Source organism: Budorcas taxicolor, chromosome 11, assembly GCF_023091745.1.
Source record: "Budorcas taxicolor isolate Tak-1 chromosome 11, Takin1.1, whole genome shotgun sequence".
In the NCBI taxonomy this organism is placed as follows: domain Eukaryota; kingdom Metazoa; phylum Chordata; class Mammalia; order Artiodactyla; family Bovidae; genus Budorcas; species Budorcas taxicolor.
In genome coordinates this window covers 1,780,801-1,800,521 of record NC_068920.1, presented here as the reverse complement: position 1 = coordinate 1,800,521, position 19,721 = coordinate 1,780,801, and positions in this window count along the sequence as shown.

The following is a 19,721-nucleotide window of genomic DNA, read 5'->3' as shown; positions in this document are numbered from 1 at the left end:
ATCTCAAGAGGAGGCCCTCTCAACAGGAACGGCGAGAGGAAGTCCAGGGTCGTGCCACCATTCCAAGAGTCCCCGAGATGTCTCAGTCCATTCCAGAGGAACCTCTTTTCCCTTCACCGGCTCATCTTTCACGCCGAAGATCGACTCACATCAAGGTGGCACTTGGCACAGCCCTGTGGGAAAGCCTCGAGGGAACGCCTCGAGGGATAGCCTCGAGGGAAACCCACAGATCCCTTGATCCACGTGACAGGAAGCGTGACCCTACTGCTGCAGCTCGGGAGGGAAGCGCACGTGCATGCCCCCACTCGAGATGAGGCCTGACTCCCCTGGGGAGACTCAGAGGCAACCCAAAATCCATGTCAACACTGGAGAGGAATCCTCAGATTCCGGCCCCGACTCCACACAAGGTCTTAGGCCCCGGCATCGACGGGAGAGGAATCCCGAGATGGCCCCTAGCAACTCGCATGGGGTCTGGCCTTTCCTGAGGGCACCAGAGCGGGTCCCTGACGTCCCCGTCGTAACTCGGGACGACCTGCCGCAACTCGAGGATATCCAGGAGGTTCTTCCCTGCTGGCGAGATGAAGCCCATTTCCGCAGAGTCTTCTCGGGGCTAATCACACCTCACCTCTGGAACGTCGAAAGAGTCCTTCACACCCTTGGTGCAACTCAAGCAGTTCCCTGACATACCCTTCTCCACTCGAGAGGAATCACAAGGGTCCCGCCCACATCCAGAGGAGCCTCGTTTCCGCCTCGTAGCTCGAGGTGAGGGATCCTTTCCCTGCTTCTTCAGGAAAGAATTCCCGGCGTTCCGGTCGCATCTCAAGAGGAGGCCCTCACAACAAGAACGGCGAGAGGAACTCCAGGGTCGGGCCACAATTCCAAGAGTCCCCCAGATGTCTCAGGCCATTCCAGAGGAACCTCTTTTCCCTTCACCGGCTCGTCTTTCACGCCGAGGATCGAGACACACCAAGGTGGCACTTGGCACAGCCCTGTGGGAAAGCCTCGTGGGAAAGCCTCGAGGGAAAGCCTCGAGGGAAAGCCACAGATCCCTTGATCCACCTGACAGGAAGCGTGACACAACTGCTACAGCTCCAGAGGAAAGCGCATGTGCATGAACCCACTCGAGACGAAGCCTGACTCCCCTGGGGAGACTCAGAGGCACCCCAAGATCCATGTCAACACTGGAGAGGAATGCTCAGGTTCCGGCCCCGATTCTACACAAGGTCTTAGGCCCCGGCATCGATGGGAGAGGAATCTCGAGATGGCCCCTAGCAACTCGCATGGGGACTGGCGCTTCCTGAGGCCACCAAAGCGGGTCCCTGAGGACCCGTCGTAACTCGAAACTCGAGAATATCCAGGAGGTTCTTCCCTGCAGGCGAGATGAGGCCCATTTCTGCAGAGGCTTCTCGGGGCTAATCACACCTCACCTCTGGAACGTCGAAAGGGTCCTTCCCACCCTTGGTGCAACTCAAGAAGTTCCCCGACATACCCGTCTCCACTCGAGAGGAAACACCAGGGTCCCGCCACATCCAGAGGAGCCCCGTTTCCGCCTCGTAGCTCGAGGTGACGGATCCTTTCCCTGCTTCGTCGGGAAAGAATTCCCGGCCTTCCCGTCGCATCTCAAGAGGAGGCCCTCTCAACAGGAACGGCGAGAGGAACTCCAGGGTCGTGCCACCATTCCAAGAGTCCCCCAGATGTCTCAGTCCATTCCAGAGGAACCTCTTTTCCCTTCACCAGCTCGTCTTTCACGCCGAGGATCGACTCACACCAAGGTGGCACTTGGCACAGCCCTGTGGGAAAGCCTCGTGGGAAAGCCTCGAGGGAAAGCCTCGAGGGAAAGCCACAGATCCCTTGATCCACGTGACAGGAAGCGTGACCCTACTGCTGCAGCTCGGGAGGAAAACGCACGTGCATGCCCCCACTCGAGACGAAGCCTGACTCCCCTGGAGAGACTCAGAGGCACCCCAAGATCCATGTCAACACTGGAGAGGAATCCTCAGGTTTCGGCCCGGACTCGACACAAGGTCTTAGGCCCCCCATCGACGGGAGCGGAATCCCGAGTTGGCCCCTCGCAACTCACATGGGGTCTGGCCCTTCCTGAGGCCACCAGAGCGGGTCCCTGACGTCCCCGTCGTAACTCGAGAAGACCTGCCACAATTCGAGCATATCCAGGAGGTTCTTCCCTGCAGACGACATGAGGCACATTTCCGCAGAGGCTTCTCGGGGCTAATCACACCTCACCTCTGGAACGTCGAAAGGGTCCTTCACACCCTTGGTGCAACTCAAGAAGTTCCCCGACATACCCGTCTCCACTCGAGAGGAAACACCAGGGTCCCGCCCACATCCAGAGAAGCCCCGTTTCCACCTCTTAGCTCGTGATGAGGGATCCTTTCCCTGCTTCGTCGGGAAAGAATTCCCGGCGTTCCCGTCGCATCTAAAGAGGAGGCCCTCTCAACAGGAACGGCGAGAGGAACTCAAGAGTCGTGACACCATTCCAACAGTCCCCCAGATGTCTCAGTCCATTCCAGAGGAAACTCTTTTCCCTTCACCGGCTCGTCTTTCACGCCGAGGATCGACTCACACCAAGGTGGCACTTGGCACAGCCCTGTGGGTAAGCCTCGTGGGAAAGCCTCGAGGGAAAGCCTCGAGGGAAAGCCACAGATCCCTTGAACCACATGACAGGAAACGTGACCCTACTGCTGCAGCTCGGGAGGGAATCGCACGCGCATGCCCCCACTGGAGACGAGGCCTGACTCCCCTGGGGAGACTCAGAGGCACACCAAGATCCATGTCAACACTGGAGAGGAATCCTCAGGTTCCGGCCCCGACTCCACACAAGGTCTTAGGCCCCGGCATCGACGGGAGAGTAATCCCGAGATGGCCCCTAGCAACTCGCATGGGGACTGGCCCTTCCTGAGGCCACCAGAGCGGGTCCTGAGGTCCCCGTCGTAACTCGAGAAGACCAGCCGCAACTCGAGAATATCCAGGAGGTTCTCCCATGCAGGCGAGATGAGGCCCATTTCCGCAGAGGCTTCTCGGGTCTAATCACACCTCACCTCTGGAACGTCGAAAGGGTCCTTCACACCCTTGGTGCAACTCAAGAAGTTCCCTGACATACCCTTCTCCACTCGAGAGGAAACACGAAGGTCCAGCCGACATCCAGAGGAGCCCCGTTTCCTCCTCGTAGCTCGAGGTGAGGGATCCTTTCCCTGCTTCGTCGGGAAAGAATTCCCGGCGTTCCCGTCGCATCTCAAGAGGAGGCCCTATCAACAGGAACGGCGAGTGGAACTCCAGGGTCCTGCCACCATTCCAAGAGTCCCCGAGATGTCTCAGTCCATTCCAGAGGAACCTCTTTTCCCTTCACTGGCTCGTCTTTCACGCGGAGGATCTACTCACACCAAGGTGGCACTTGGCACAGCCCTGTGGGAAAGCCTCGTGGGAAAGCCTCAAGGGAAAGCCTCGAGGGAAAGCCACAGATCCCTTGATCCACGTGACAGGAAGAGTGACCCTACTGCTGCAGCTCGGGAGGGAAGCGCACGTGCATGCCCCCACTCGAGACGAGGCCTGACTCCCCTGGGGAGACACAGAGGCACCCCAAGATTCATGTCAACTCTGGAGAGGAATCCTCAAGTTCCGGCCCCGACTCCACACAAGGTCTTAGGCCCCGGTATCGACGGGAGAGGAATCCCGAGATGGCCCCTAGCAGCTCGCATGGGGACTGGCCCTTCCTGAGGCCACCAGAGCGGGTCCCTCAGGTCCCCGTCGTAACTCGGAAAACCTGCCGCAACTCGAGAAAATCCAGCCGGTTCTCCCCTACAGGCGAGAGGAGTCCCATTTACGCAGAGGCTTCTAGGGGCTAATCACACCTCACCTCTGGAACGTTGAAAGGGGCTTCACACCCTTGGTGCAACTCAAGAAGTTCCACGACATACCCGTCTCCACTCGAGAGGAAACACGAGGGTGCCGCCCATATCCAGAGGAGCCCCGTTTCCGCCTCGTAGCTCGAGATGAGGGATCCTTTCCCCGCTTCGTCGGGAAAGAATTCCCGGCGTTCCCGTCGCATCTCAAAAGGAAGCCCTCTCAACAGGAACGGCGAGAGGAACTCCAGGGTCCTGCCACCATTGCAAGAGTCCCCCAGATGTCTCAGTCCATTCCAGAGGAACCATTTTCCCTTCACCGACTCGTCTTTCACGCCGAGGATCGACTCACACCAAGGTGGCACTTGGCACAGCCCTATGGGAAAGCCTCGTGGGAAAGCCTCTAGGGAAAGACTCGAGGGAAAGCCACAGATCCCTTGATCCACGTGACAGGAAGCGTGACCCTACTGCTGCAGCTCGGGAGGGAAGCGCTCGTGCATGCCCCCACTCGAGACGAGGCCTTACTCCCCTGGGGAGAGTCAGAGGCACCCCAAAATCCATGTCAACACTGGAGAGGAATCCTCAGGTTCGGGCCACGACTCCACAAAAGGTCTTAGGCCCCGGCATCGACGGGAGAGGAATCCCGAGATGGCCCCTAGCAACTCGCATGGGGACTGGCCCTTCCTGAGGCCACCAGAGCGGGTCCTGAGGTCCCCGTCGTAGCTCGAGAAGACCTGCCGCAACTCGAGAATATCCAGGAGGTTCTCCCCTGCAGGCGAGATGAGGCCCATTTCCGCAGAGGCTTCTCGGGGTTTATCACACCTCACCTCTGGAACGTCGAAAGGGTCTTTCACACCATTGGTGCAACTCAAGATGTTCCCCGACATACCCGTCTCCACTCGAGAGGAAACACGAGGGTCCCGCCCACATCCAGAGGAGCCCCGTTTCCGCCTCGTAGCTCGAGGTGAGGGATCCTTTCCCTGCTTCGTCGGGAAAGAATTCCCGGCGTTCCCGTCGCATCTCAAGAGGAGGCCCTCTCAACAGGAAAGGCGAGAGGAACTCCAGGGTCCTGCCACCATTCCAAGAGTCCCCCAGATTTCTCAGTCCATTCCAGAGGAACCTCTTTTCCCTTCGTCGGCTCGTGTTTCACGCCGAGGATCGACTCACACCAAGGTGGCAGTTGGCACAGCCCTGTGGGAAAGCCTCGTGGGAAAGCCTCGAGGGAAAGCCTCGAGGGAAAGCCACAGATCCCTTGATCCACGTGACAGGAAGCGTGACCCTACTGCTGCAGCTCGGGAGGGAAGCGCACGTGCATGCCCCCACTCGAGACGAGGCCTGACTCCCCTGGGGAGACTCAGAGGCACCCCAAAATCCATGTCAACACAGGAGAGGAATCCTCAGGTTCCGGCCACGACTCCACACAAGGTCTTAGGCCCCGGCATGGACGGGAGAGGAATCCCGAGATGGCCCCTAGCAACTCGCATGGGGACTGGCCTTACCTGAGGCCACTAGAGCGGGTCCCTGAGGTCCCCAAGGTAACTCGAGAAGACCTGCCGCAGCTCGAGAAAATCCCGGAAGTTCTCCCCTCCAGGCGAGATGAGGCCCATTTCCGCTGAGGCCTCTCGAGGCTGATCACACCTCAGCTCTGGAACTTCTAAAGGCTCCTTCACACCCTTGCTGCAAATCAAGATGTTTCCCAACATACCCGTCTCCACTCGAGAGGAAACACGAGGGTCCCGCCCACATCCAGAGGAGCCCCGTTTCCGCCTCGTAGCTCGAGATGAGGGATCCTTTCCTTGCTCCGTCGAGCAAGAGTTCCCGGCGTTCCCGTCGCATCTCAAGAGGAGGCCTTCTCAACAGGAACGGCGAGAGGAACTCCAAGGTCGTGTCACCATTCCAAGAGTCCCCCACATGTCTCAGTCCATTCCAGAGGAACCTCTTTTCCCTTCACCGGCTCGTCTTTCACGCCGAGGATCGACTCACACAAAGGTGGCACGTTGCACAGCCCTGTGGGAAAGCCTCGTGGGAAAGCCTCAAGGGAAAGCCACGAGGGAAAGCCACAGATCCCTTGATCCACGTGACAGGAAGCGTGACACTACTGCTCCAGGTCGGGAGGAAAGCACACGTGCATGCCCCCACTCGAGACGAGGCCTGACTCCCCTGGGGAGACTCAGAAGCACCCCAAGATCCATGGCAACACTGGAGAGGAATCCTCAGGTTCCGGCCCCGACTCCACACAAGGTTTTAGACCCCGGCATGGACGGGAGGGGAATCCCGAGATGGCCCCTAGCATCTCGCATGGGGACTGGCCTTTCCTGAGGCCACCAGAGCCGGTCGCTGAGGTCCCCGCCGTAACTCCAGAGGACGTGCCGCAACTCGAGATAATCCAGGAGGTTCTCCCCTCCAGGCGAGATGACGCTCATTTCCGCTGAGGCGTCTCGAGGCTGATCACACCTCACCTCTGGAACTTCGAAAGGGTCCTTCACACCCTTCGTGCAAATCAAGAATTTCCCCGACATATCTGTCTCCTCTCGAGAGGTAACACGAGGGTCGCGCTCACATCCAGAGAAGCCCCGTTTCTGCCTCGTAGCTCGAGATGAGGGATCCTTTTCCTGCTTCGTCGGGAAAGAGTTCCTGGCGTTCCCGTCGCATCTCAAGAGGAGGCCCTCTCAACAGGAACGGAGAGAGGAACTCCAGGGTCGTGCCACCATTCCAAGAGTCCCCCAGATGTCTCAGTCCATTCCAGAGGAACCTCTTTTCCCTTCACCGGCTCGTCTTTCACGCCGAGGATCGACTCACACCAAGGTGGCACGTGGCACAGCCCTGTAGGAAATCCTCGAGGAAAGCCTCGAGGGAAAGCCACAGATCCCTTGATCCACGTGACAGGAAGCGTGACCCTACTTCTGCAGCTCGGGAGGGAAGCGCACGCCCATGCCCCCACTCGAGACAAAGCCTGATTTCCCTGGGGAGACTCAGAGGCACCCCAAGATCCATGTCAACACTGGAGAGGAATGCTCAGGTTCCGGTCCCGACTCCACACAAGGTCTTAGGCTCCGGCATAGACTGGAGTGGTATCCCGAGATGGCCCCTAGCACCTCGCATGGGGACTGGCCCTTCCTGGGGCCACCAGAGCGGGTCCCGGAGGTCCCCGTCGTAACTCGAGAAGACCTGCCGCAACTCGAGAATATCCAGGAGGTTCTCCCCTGCAGGCGACATGAGGCACATTTCCGCAGAGGCTTCTCGGGGCTAATCACACCTCACCTCTGGAACGTCGAAAGGGTCCTTCACACCCTTGGTGCAACTCAAGAAGTTCCCCGACATACCCGTCTCCACTCGAGAGGAAACACGAGGGTCCCGCCCACATCCAGAGAAGCCCCGTTTCCACCTCGTAGCTCGAGATGAGGGATCCTTTCCCTGCTTCGTCGGGAAAGAATTCCCGGCGTTCCCGTCGCATCTCAAGAGGAGGCCCTCTCAACAGGAACGGAGAGAGGAACTCAAGGGTCGTGCCACCATTCCAACAGTCCCCCAGATGTCTCAGTCCATTCCAGAGGAAACTCTTTTCCCTTCACCGGCTCGTCTTTCACGCCGAGGATCGACTCACACCAAGGTGGCACTTGGCACAGCCCTGTGGGTAAGCCTCGTGGGAAAGCCTCGAGGGAAAGCCTCGAGGGAAAGCCACAGATCCCTTGAACCACATGACAGGAAACGTGACCCTACTGCTGCAGCTCGGGAGGGAATCGCACGCGCATGCCCCCACTCGAGACGAGGCCTGACTCCCCTGGGGAGACTCAGAGGCACACCAAGATCCATGTCAACACTGGAGAGGAATCCTCAGGTTCCGGCCCCGACTCCACACAAGGTCTTAGGCACCGGCATCAACGGGAGAGGAATCCCGAGATGGCGCCTAGCAACTCGCATGGGGTCTGGCCCTTCCTGAGGCCACCAGAGCGGGTCCCTGAGGTCCCCGTCGTAACTCGAGAAGACCTGCCTCAACGCGAGAAAATCCAGGAGGTTCTCCCCTGCAGGCGAGAGGAGGCCCGTTTCCGCAGAGGCATCTCGGGGCTAATCACACCTCACCTCTGGAATGTCGAAAGGGTCCTTCACACCCTTGGTGCAACTCAAGAAGTTCCCCGACATACCTTTCTCTACTCGACAGGAAACACGAGGGTCCCGCCCACATCCAGAGGAGCCCCGTTTCCGCCTCGTAGCGCGAGGTGACGGATCCTTTCCCTGCTTCGTCGGGAAAGAATTCCCGGCGTTCCCGTCTCATCTCAAGAGGAGGCCCTCTCAACAGGAACGGCGAGAGGAACTCCAGGGTCGTGCCACCATTCGAAGAGTCCCCCAGATGTCTCAGTCCATTCCAGAGGAACCTCTTTTCCCTTCACCGGTTCGTCTTTCACGCCGAGGATCGACTCACACCAAGGTGGCACTTGGCACAGCCTTGTGGGAAAGCCTCGAGGGAAAGCCTCGAGGGAAAGCCACAGACCCCTTGATCCACGTGACAGGAAGCGTGACCCTTCTGCTGCAGCTCGGGATGGAAGCGCACGTGCATGCCCCCACTCGAGACGAGGCCTGACTCCCCTGGGGAGATCAGAGGCACCCCAAAATCCATGTCAACACTGGAGAGGAATCCTCAGGTTCCGGCCCCGACTCCACACAAGGTCTTAGGCCCCGGCATCGACGGGAGAGGAATCCCGAGATGGCCCCTAGCAACTCGCATGGGGACTGGCCCTTCCTGAGGCCACCAGAGCGGGTCCTGAGGTCCCCGTCGTAACTCGAGAAGACCTGCCGCAACTCGAGAATATCCAGGAGGTTCTCCCATGCAGGCGAGATGAGGCCCATTTCCGCAGAGGCTTCTCGGGGCTAATCACACCTCACCTCTGGAACGTCGAAAGGGTCCTTCCCACCCTTGGTGCAACTCATGAAGTTCTCCGACATACCCGTCTCCACTCGAGAGGAAACACGAGGGTCCCGCCCACATCCAGAGGAGCCCCGTTTCCGCCTCGTAGCTCGAGGTGAGGGATCCTTTCCCTGCTTCTTCGGGAAAGAATTCCCGGAGTTCCCGTCGCATCTCAAGAGGAGGCCCTCTCAACAGGAAAGGCGAGAGGAACTCCAGGGTCGTGCCACCATTCCAAGAGACCCCCAGATGTCTCAGTCCATTCCAGAGGAACCTCTTTTCCCTTCACCGGCTCGTCTTTCACGCCGAGGATCGACTCACACCAAGGTGGCACTTGGCACAGCCCTGTGGGAAAGCCTCGTGGGAAAGCCTCGAGGGAAAGCCTCGAGGGAAAGCCACAGATCCCTTGATCCACGTGACAGGAAGCGTGACCCTACTGCTGCAGCTCGGGAGGGAAGCGCACGTGCATGCCCCCACTCGAGACGAGGCCTGACTCCCCTGGGGAGACTCAGAGGCACCCCAAAATCCATGTCAACACTGGAGAGGAATCCTCAGGTTCCGGCCACGACTCCACACAAGGTCTTAGGCCCCGGCATGGATGGGAGAGGAATCCCGAGATGGCCCCTAGCAACTCGCACGGGGACTGGCCTTTCCTGAGGCCACTAGAGCGGGTCCCTGAGGTCCCCGTGGTAACTCGAGAAGACCTGCCGCAGCTCAAGAAAATCCCGGAAGTTCTCCCCTCCAGGCGAGATGAGGCCCATTTCCGCTGAGGCCTTTCGAGGCTGATCACACCTCAGCTCTGGAACTTCTAAAGGCTCCTTCACACCCTTGGTTCAAATCAAGAAGTTTCCCAACATACCCGTCTCCACTCGAGACGAAACAAGAGGGTCCCGCCCACATCCAGAGGAGCCCCGTTTCCGCCTCGTAGCTCGAGATGAGGGATCCTTTCCTTGCTCCGTCGAGCAAGAGTTCCCGGCGTTCCCGTCGCATCTCAAGAGGAGGCCTTCTCAACAGGAACGGCGAGAGGAACTCCAAGGTCGTGTCACCATTCCAAGAGTCCCCCACATGTCTCAGTCCATTCCAGAGGAACCTCTTTTCCCTTCACCGGCTCGTCTTTCACGCCGAGGATCGACTCACACCAAGGTGGCACGTTGCACAGCCCTGTGGGAAAGCCTCGTGGGAAAGCCTCAAGGGAAAGCCACGAGGAAAAGCCACAGATCCCTTGATCCACGTGACAGGAAGCGTGACACTACTGCTCCATGTTGGGAGGAAAGCACACGTGCATGCCCCCACTCGAGACGAGGCCTGACTCCCCTGGGGAGACTCAGAAGCACCCCAAGATCCATGGCAACACTGGAGAGGAATCCTAAGATTCCGGCCCCGACTCCACACAAGGTTTTAGGCCCCGGCATGGACGGGAGGGGAATCCCGAGATGGCCCCTAGCATCTCGCATGGGGACTGGCCTTTCCTGAGGCCACCAGAGCCGGTCGCTGAGGTCCCCGCCGTAACTCCAGAGGACGTGCCGCAACTCGAGAAAATCCAGGAGGTTCTCCCCTCCAGGCGAGATGACGCTCATTTCCGCTGAGGCGTCTCGAGGCTGATCACACCTCACCTCTGGAACTTCGAAAGGGTCCTTCACACCCCTGGTGCAAATCAAGAATTTCCCCGACATACCCGTCTCCACTCGAGAGAAAACACGAGGGTCCCGCCCACATCCAGAGGAGCCCCGTTTCCGCCTCGTAGCTCGAGATGAGGGATCCTTTCCCTGCTTCGTCGGGAAAGAGTTCCCGGCGTTCCCGTCGCATCTCAAGAGGAGGCCCTCTCAACAGGAACGGCGAGAGGAACTCGAGGGTCGTGCAACCATTCCAAGAGTCCCCCAGATGTCTCAGTCCATTCCAGAGAAACCTCTTTTCCCTTCACCGGCTCGTCTTTCACGCCGAGGATCGACTCACACCAAGGTGGCACTTGGCACAGCCCTGTGGGAAAGCCTCGTGGGAAAGCCTCGAGGGAAAGCCTCGAGGGAAAGCCACAGATCCCTTGATCCACGTGACAGGAAGCGTGACCCTACTGCTGCAGCTAGGGAGGGAAGCGCACCCGCATGCCCCCACTCGAGACGAGGCCTGACTCCCCTGGGGAGACTCAGAGGCACCCCAAAATCAATGTCAACACTGGAGAGGAATCCTCAGGTTCCGGCCCCGACTCCACACAAGGTCTTAGGCCCCCGCATCGACGGGAGAGGAATCCCGAGTTGGCCCCTAGCAACTCACATGGGGTCTGGCCCTTCCTGAGGCCACCAGAGCGGGTCCCTGAGGTCCCCGTCGTAACTCGAGAAGACCTGCCGCAATTCGAGAATATCCAGGAGGTTCTCCCCTGCAGGCGAGATGAGGCCCATTTCCGCAGAGGCTTCTCGGGGCTAATCACACCTCACCTCTGGAACGTCGAAAGGGTCCTTCCCACCCTTGGTGCAACTCAAGAAGTTCCCCGACATACCTGTCTCCACTCGAGAGGAAACACGAGGGTCCCGCCCACATCCAGAGGAGCCCCGTTTCCGCCTCGTAGGTCGAGATGAGGGATCCTTTCCCTGCTTCGTCGGGAAAGAATTCCCGGCGTTCCCGTCGCATCTCAAGAGGAGGCCCTCTCAACAGGAACGGCGAGAGGAATTCCAGGGTTGTGCCACCATTCCAAGAGACCCCCAGATGTCTCAGTCTATTCCAGAGGAACCTCTTTTCCCTTCACCGGCTCGTCTTTCACGCCGAGGATCGACGCACACCAAGGTGGCACTTGGCACAGCCCTGTGGGAAAGCCTCGTGGGAAAGCCTCGAGGGAAAGCCTCGAGGGAAAGCCACAGATCCCTTGATCCACGTGACAGGAAGCGTGACCCTACTGCTGCAGCTCGGGAGGGAAGCGCACGTGCATGCCCCCACTCGAGACGAGGCCTGACTCCCCTGGGGAGACTCAGAGGCACCCCAAAATCCATGTCAACACTGGAGAGGAATCCTCAGGTTCCGGCCACGACTCCACACAAAGTCTTAGACCCCGGCATGGACGGGAGAGGAATCCCGAGTTGGCCCCTAGCAACTCGCACGGGGACTGGCCTTTCCTGAGGCCACTAGAGCGGGTCCCTGAGGTCCCCGTGATAACTCGAGAAGACCTGCCGCAGCTCAAGAAAATCCCGGAGGTTTTCCCCTCCAGGCGAGATGATTCCCATTTCCGCTGAGGCCTCTCGAGGCTGATCACACCTCAGCTCTGAGGCCTAACTCCCCTGGGGAGACTCAGAAACACCCCAAGATCCATGGCAACACTGGAGAGGAATCCTCAGATTCCGGCCCCGACTCCACACAAGGTTTTAGGCCCCGGCATGGACGGGAGGGGAATCCCGAGATGGCCCCTAGCATCTCGCATGGGGTCTGGCCTTTCCTGAGGCCACCAGAGCCGGTCGCTGAGGTCCCCGCCGTAACTCCAGAGGACGTGCCGCAACTCGAGAAAATCCAGGAGGTTCTCCCCTCCAGGCGAGATGACGCTTATTTCCGCTGTGGCGTCTGGAGGCTGATCACACCTCACCTCTGGAACTTCGAAAGGGTCCTTCACACCCTTGGTGCAAATCAAGAATTTCCCCGACATACCCGTCTCCACTCGAGAGAAAACACGAGGGTCCCGCCCACATCCAGAGGAGCCCCGTTTCCGCCTCGTAGCTCGAGATGAGGGATCCTTTCCCTGCTTCGTCGGGAAAGAGTTCCCGGCGTTCCCGTCGCATCTCAAGAGGAGGCCCTCTCAACAGGAACGGCGAGAGGAACTCGAGGGTCGTGCCACCATCCCAAGAGTCCCCCAGATGTCTCAGTCCATTCCAGAGAAACCTCTTTTCCCTTCACCTGCATGTCTTTCACGCCGAGGATCGACTCACTCCAAGGTGGAACGTGGCACAGCTCTGTGGGAAGCCTCGTGGAAAACATCGAGGGAAAGCCTCGAGGGAAAGCCACAGATCCCTTGATCCATGTGTCGGGAAGCGTGACACAACGGCTGCAGCTCGGGAGGAAAGCGCAAGCGCATGCCCCAACTCGAGACGGGGCATGACCCCCTGGGGAGACTCAGAAGCACCCCAAGATCCATGGCAACACTGGAGAGCAATCCTCAGGTTACGGCCCCGACTCCACACAAGGTCTTAGGCCCCAGCATCGACGGGAGAGGAATCCCGAGAGGGCCCCTAGCAACTCGCATGGGTACTGGCCTTTCCTGAGGCCACAAGAGCGGATCCCAGAGGTCCCCGTCGTAACTCGAGAAGACCTGCTGCAACTTGAGAAAATCCAGGAGGTTCTCCCCTCCAGGCGAGATGAGGACCATATCTGCCGAGGCATCTCGAGGGTGATCACACGTCACCTCTGGAACTTCGAAAGGGTCCTTCACACCCTTGGTGATAATCAAGAAGTTCCCCGACATTCCCGTATCCACTCGAGAGGAAACACGAGGGTCCCGCCCACATCCAGAGGAGCCCCGTTTCCGCCTCGTAGCTCGAGATGAGGGATCCTTTCCCTCCTTCGCCGGGAAAGAGTTCCCGGCGTTCCCGTCGCATCTCAAGAGGAGGCCCTCTCAACAGGAACGTCGAGAGGAACTCAAGGGTCGTGCCACCATTCCAACAGTCCCCCAGATGTCTCAGTCCATTCCAGAGGAAGCTCTTTTCCCTTCACCGGCATGCCTTTCACGCCGAGGATCGACTCACTCCAAGGTGGAACGTGGCACAGCTCTGTGGGAAGCCTCGTGGAAAACCTCGAGGGAAAGCCTCGAGGGAAAGCCACAGATCCCTTGATCCATGTGTCGGGAAGCGTGACACAACGGCTGCAGCTCGGGAGGAAAGCGCAAGCGCATGCCCCAACTCGAGACGGGGCATGACCCCCTGGGGAGACTCAGAAGCACCCCAAGATCCATGGCAACACTGGAGAGCAATCCTCAGGTTACGGCCCCGACTCCACACAAGGTCTTAGGCCCCAGCATCGACGGGAGAGGAATCCCGAGAGGGCCCCTAGCAACTCGCATGGGTACTGGCCTTTCCTGAGGCCACCAGAGCGGGTCCCAGAGGTCCCCGTCGTAACTCGAGAAGACCTGCTGCAACTCGAGAAAATCCAGGAGGTTCTCTCCTCCAGGCGAGATGAGGCCCATTTCCGCTAAGGCGTCTCGAGGCTAATCACACCTCACCTCTGGCACTTCGAAAGGGACCTTCACACCCTTGGTGCAAATCGAGAAGTTCCCCGACATTCCCGTATCCACTCGAGAGGAAACACGAGGGTCCCTCCCACATCCAGAGGAGCCCTGTTTCCGCCTCGTAGCTCGAGGTGAGGGATCCTTTCCCTGCTTCGTCGGGATAGAATTCCCGGCGTTCCCGTCGCATCTCAAGAGGAGGCCCTCTCAACAGGAACGGCGAGAGGAACTCCAGGGTCGTGCCACCATTCAAAGAGACCCCCAGATGTCTCAGTCCATTCCAGAGGAACCTCTTTTCCCTTCACCGGCTCGTCTTTCACGCCGAGGATCGACTCACACCAAGGTGGCACTTGGCACAGCCCTGTGGGAAAGCCTCGTGGGAAAGCCTCGAGGGAAAGCCTCGAAGGAAAGCCACAGATCCCTTGATCCACGTGACAGAAAGCGTGACCCTAATGCTGCAGCTCGGGAGGGAAGCGCACGTGCATGCCCCCACTCGAGACGAGGCCTGACTCCCCTGGGGAGACTCAGAGGCACCCCAAAATCCATGTCAACACTGGAGAGGAATCCTCAGGTTCCGGCCACGACTCCACTCAAGGTCTTAGGCCCCGGCATCGACGGGAGAGGAATCCCGAGATGGCCCCTAGCAACTCGTATGGGGACTGGCCCTTCCTGAGGCCACCAGAGCGGGTCCCTGAGGTCCCCGTCGTAACTCGAGAAGACCTGCCGCAACTCGAGAAAATCCAGGAGGTACTCCCCTCCAGGCGAGATGAGGCCCATTTCCGCAGAGGCTTCTCTGGGCTAATCACACCTCACCTCTGGAACGTCGAAAGGGTCCTTCCCACCCTTGGTGCAACTCATGAAGTTCCCCGACATACCCATCTCCACTCGAGAGGAAACACGAGGGTCCCGCCCACATCCAGAGGAGCCCCGTTTCCGCCTCGTAGCGCGAGGTGTCGGATCCTTTCCCTGCTTCGTCGGGAAAGAATTCCCGGCGTTCCCGTCGCATCTCAAGAGGAGGCCCTCTCAACAGGAACGGCGAGAGGAACTCCAGGGTCGTGCCACCATTCCAAGAGTCCCCCAGATGTCTCAGTCCATTCCAGAGGAACCTCTTTTCCTTTCACCGGCTCGTCTTTCACGCCGAGGATCGACTCACACCAAGGTGGCACTTGGTACAGCCCTGTGGGAAAGCCTCGTGGGAAAGCCTCGAGGGAAAGACTCGAGGGAAAGCCACAGATCCCTTCATCCACGTGACAGGAAGCGTGACCCTACTGCTGCAGCTCGGGAGGGAAGCGCACGTGCACGCCCCCACTCGAGACGAGGCCTGACTCCCCTGGGGAGACTCAGAGGCACCCCAAAATCCATGTCAACACTGGAGAGGAATCCTCAGGTTCCGGCCACGACTCCACACAAGGTCTTAGGCCCCGGCATCGACGGGAGAGGAATCCCGAGATGGCCCCTAGCAACTCGCATGGGGACTGGCCCTTCCTGAGGCCACCAGAGCGGGTCCCTGAGGTCCCCGTCATAACTCGAGAAGACTTGCCGCAACTCGAGAAAATCCAGGAGGTTCTCCCCTCCAGGAGAGATGAGGCCCATTTGCGCAGAGGCTTCTCGGGGCTAATCACACCTCACCTCTGGAACGTCGAAAGGTTCCTTCCCACCCTTGGTGCAACTCATGAAGTTCCCCGACATACCCGTTTCCACTCGAGAGGAAACACGAGGGTCCCGCCCACATCCAGAGGAGCCCCGTTTCCGCCTCGTAGCTCGAGGTGAGGGATCCTTTCCCTGCTTCGTCGGGAAAGAATTCCCGGCGTTCCTGTCGCATCTCAAAAGGAGACCATCTCAACAGGAACGGCGAGAGGAACTCCAGGGCCGTGCCACCATTCCAAGAGTCCCCCAGATGTCTCACTCCATTCCAGAGGAACCTCTTTTCCCTTCACCGGCTCGTCTTTCACGCCGAGGATCGACTCACACCAAGGCGGCACTTGGCACAGCCCTGTGGGAAAGCCTCGTGGGAAAGCCTCGAGGGAAAGACTCGAGGGAAAGCCACAGCTCCCTTGATCCACGTGACAGGAAGGGTGACCCTACTGCTATAGCTCCGGAGGAAAGCGCACGTGCATACACCCACTCGAGACGAAGCCTGACTCCCCTGGGGAGACTCAGAGGCACCCCAAAATCAATGTCAACACTGGAGAGGAATCCTCAGGTTCTGGCCCCGACTGCTCTCAAGGTCTTAGGCCCCGGCATCGACGGGAGAGGAATCCCGAGATGGCGCCTAGCAACTCGCATGGGGTCTGGCCCTTCCTGAGGCCACCAGAGCGGGTCCCTGAGGTCCCCGTCTTAACTCGAGAAGACCTGCCTCAACGCGCGAAAATCCAGGAGGTTCTCCCCTGCAGGAGAGAGGAGGCCCATTTCCGCAGAGGCATCTCGGGGCTAAACACAGCTCACCTCTGGAACGTCGAAAGGGTCCTTCACACCCTTGGTGCAACTCAAGAAGTTCCCCGACATACCTTTCTCTACTCGACAGGAAACACGAGGGTCCCGCCCACATCCAGAGGAGCCCCGTTTCCGCCTCGTGGCGCGAGGTGACGGATCCTTTCCCTGCTTCGTCGGGAAAGAATTCCCGGCGTTCCCGTCTCATCTCAAGAGGAGGCCCTCTCAACAGGAACGGCGAGAGGAACTCCAGGGTCGTGCCACCATTCCAAGAGTCCCCCAGATGTGTCAGTCCATTCCAGAGGAACCTCTTTTCCCTTCACCGGCTCGTCTTTCACGCCGAGGATCGACTCACACCAAGGTGGCACTTGGCACAGCCCTGTGGGAAAGCCTCGTGGGAAAGCCTCGAGGGAAAGCCTCCAAGGAAAGCCACAGATCCCTTGATCCACGTGACAGGAAGCGTGACCCTACTGCTGCAGCTAGGGAGGGAAGCGCACCTGCATGCCCCCACTCGAGACTAGGCCTGACTCCCCTGGGGAGACTCAGAGGCACCCCAAAATCAAAGTCAACATTGTAGAGGAATCCTCAGGTTCCGGCCCCGACTCCACACAAGGTCTTAGGCCCCCGCATCGACGGGAGAGGAATCCCGAGTTGGCCCCTAGCAACTCACATGGGGTCTGGCCCTTCCTGAGGCCACCAGACCGGGTCCCTGAGGTCCCCGTCGTAACTCGAGAAGACCTGCCGCAACGCGAGAATCTCCAGGAGGTTCTCCCCTGCAGGCGAGATGAGGCCCATTTCCGCAGAGGCTTCTCGGGGCTAATCACACCTCACCTCTGGAACGTCGAAAGGGTCCTTCCCACCCTTGGTGCAACTCAAGAAGTTCCCCGACATACCCGTCTCCACTCGAGAGGAAACACGAGGGTCCCGCCCACATCCAGAGGAGCCCCGTTTCCGCCTCGTAGCTCGAGGTGAGGGATCCTTTCCCTGCTTCGTCGGGAAAGAATTCCCGGCGTTCCCGTCGCATCTCAAGAGGAGGCCCTCTCAACAGGAACGGCGAGAGGAATTCCAGGGTCGTGCCACCATTCCAAGAGACCCCCAGATGTCTCAGTCCATTCCAGAGGAACCTCTTTTCCCTTCACCGGCTCGTCTTTCACGCCGAGGATCGACTCACACCAAGGTGGCACTTGGCACAGCCCTGTGGGAAAGCGTCGTGGGAAAGCCTCGAGGGAAAGCCTCGAGGGAAAGCCACAGATTCCTTGATCCACGTGACAGGAAGCGTGACCCTAATGCTGCAGCTCGGGAGGGAAGCGCACGTGCTTGCCCCCACTCGAGACGAGGCCTGACTCCCCTGGGGAGACACAGAGGCACCCCAAAATCCATGTCAACACTGGAGAGGAATCCTCAGGTTCCGGCCACGACTCCACACAAGGTCTTAGGCCCCGGCATGGACGGGAGAGGAATCCCGAGATGGCCCCTAGCAACTCGCACGGGGACTGGCCTTTCCTGAGGCCACTAGAGTGGGTCCCTGAGGTCCCAGTGGTAACTCGAGAAGACCTGCCGCAGCTCAAGAAAATCCCGGAGGTTCTCCCCTCCAGGCGAGATGAGGCCCATTTCCGCTGAGGCGTCTCGAGGCTGATCACACCTCACCTCTGGAACTTCGAAAGGGTCCTTCACACCCTTGGTGCAAATCAAGAAGTTTCCCAGCATACCCGTCTCCACTCGAGAGGAAACACGAGGGTGCCGCCCACATCCAGAGGAGCCCCGTTTCCGCCTCGTAGCTCGAGATGAGGGATCCTGTCCTTGCTCCGTCGAGCAAGAGTTCCCGGCGTTCCCGTCGCATCAAAAGAGGAGGCCCTCTCAACAGGAACGGCGAGAGGAACTCCAAGGTCGTGTCACCATTCCAAGAGTCCCCCAGATGTCTCAGTCCATTCCAGAGGAACCTCCTTTCCCTTCACCGGCTCTTCTTTCACGCCGAGAATCGACTCACACCAAGGTGGCACGTTGCACAGCCGTGTGGGGAAGCCACATGGGAAAGCCTCGAGGGAAAGCCTAGAGGGAAAGCCACAGATCCCTTCATCCACGTGACAGGAAGCGTGACCCTACTGCTGCAGCTCGGGAGGGAAGCGCACGTGCACGCCCCCACTCGAGACGAGGCCTGACTCCCCTGGGGAGACACAGAGGCACCCCAAAATCCATGTCAACACTGGAGAGGAATCCTCAGGTTCCGGCCACGACTCCACACAAGGTCTTAGGCCCCGGCATCGACGGGAGAGGAATCCCGAGATGGCCCCTAGCAACTCGCATGGGGACTGGCCCTTCCTGAGGCCACCAGAGCGGGTCCCTGAGGTCCCCGTCATAACTCGAGAAGACTTGCCGCAACTCGAGAAAATCCAGGAGGTTCTCCCCTCCAGGAGAGATGAGGCCCATTTGTGCAGAGGCTTCTCGGGGCTAATCACACCTCACCTCTGGAACGTCGAAAGGTTCCTTCCCACCCTTGGTGCAACTCATGAAGTTCCCCGACATACCCGTTTCCACTCGAGAGGAAACACGAGGGTCCCGCCCACATCCAGAGGAGCCCCGTTTCCGCCTCGTAGCTCGAGGTGAGGGATCCTTTCCCTGCTTCGTCGGGAAAGAATTCCCGGCGTTCCTGTCGCATCTCAAAAGGAGACCCTCTCAACAGGAACGGCGAGAGGAACTCCAGGGCCGTGCCACCATTCCAAGAGTCCCCCAGATGTCTCACTCCATTCCAGAGGAACCTCTTTTCCCTTCACCGGCTCGTCTTTCACGCCGAGGATCGACTCACACCAAGGCGGCACTTGGCACAGCCCTGTGGGAAAGCCTCGTGGGAAAGCCTCGAGGGAAAGACTCGAGGGAAAGCCACAGATCCCTTGATCCACGTGACAGGAAGGGTGACCCTACTGCTACAGCTCCGGAGGAAAGCGCACGTGCATACACCCACTCGAGACGAAGCCTGACTCCCCTGGGGAGACTCAGAGGCACCCCAAAATCAATGTCAACACTGGAGAGGAATCCTCAGGTTCTGGCCCCGACTCCTCTCAAGGTCTTAGGCCCCGGCATCGACGGGAGAGGAATCCCGAGATGGCGCCTAGCAACTCGCATGGGGTCTGGCCCTTCCTGAGGCCACCAGAGCGGGTCCCTGAGGTCCCCGTCTTAACTCGAGAAGACCTGCCTCAACGCGCGAAAATCCAGGAGGTTCTCCCCTGCAGGCGAGATGAGGCCCATTTCCGCAGAGGCATCTCGGGGCTAAACACACCTCACCTCTGGAACGTCGAAAGGGTCCTTCACACCCTTGGTGCAACTCAAGAAGTTCCCCGACATACCTTTC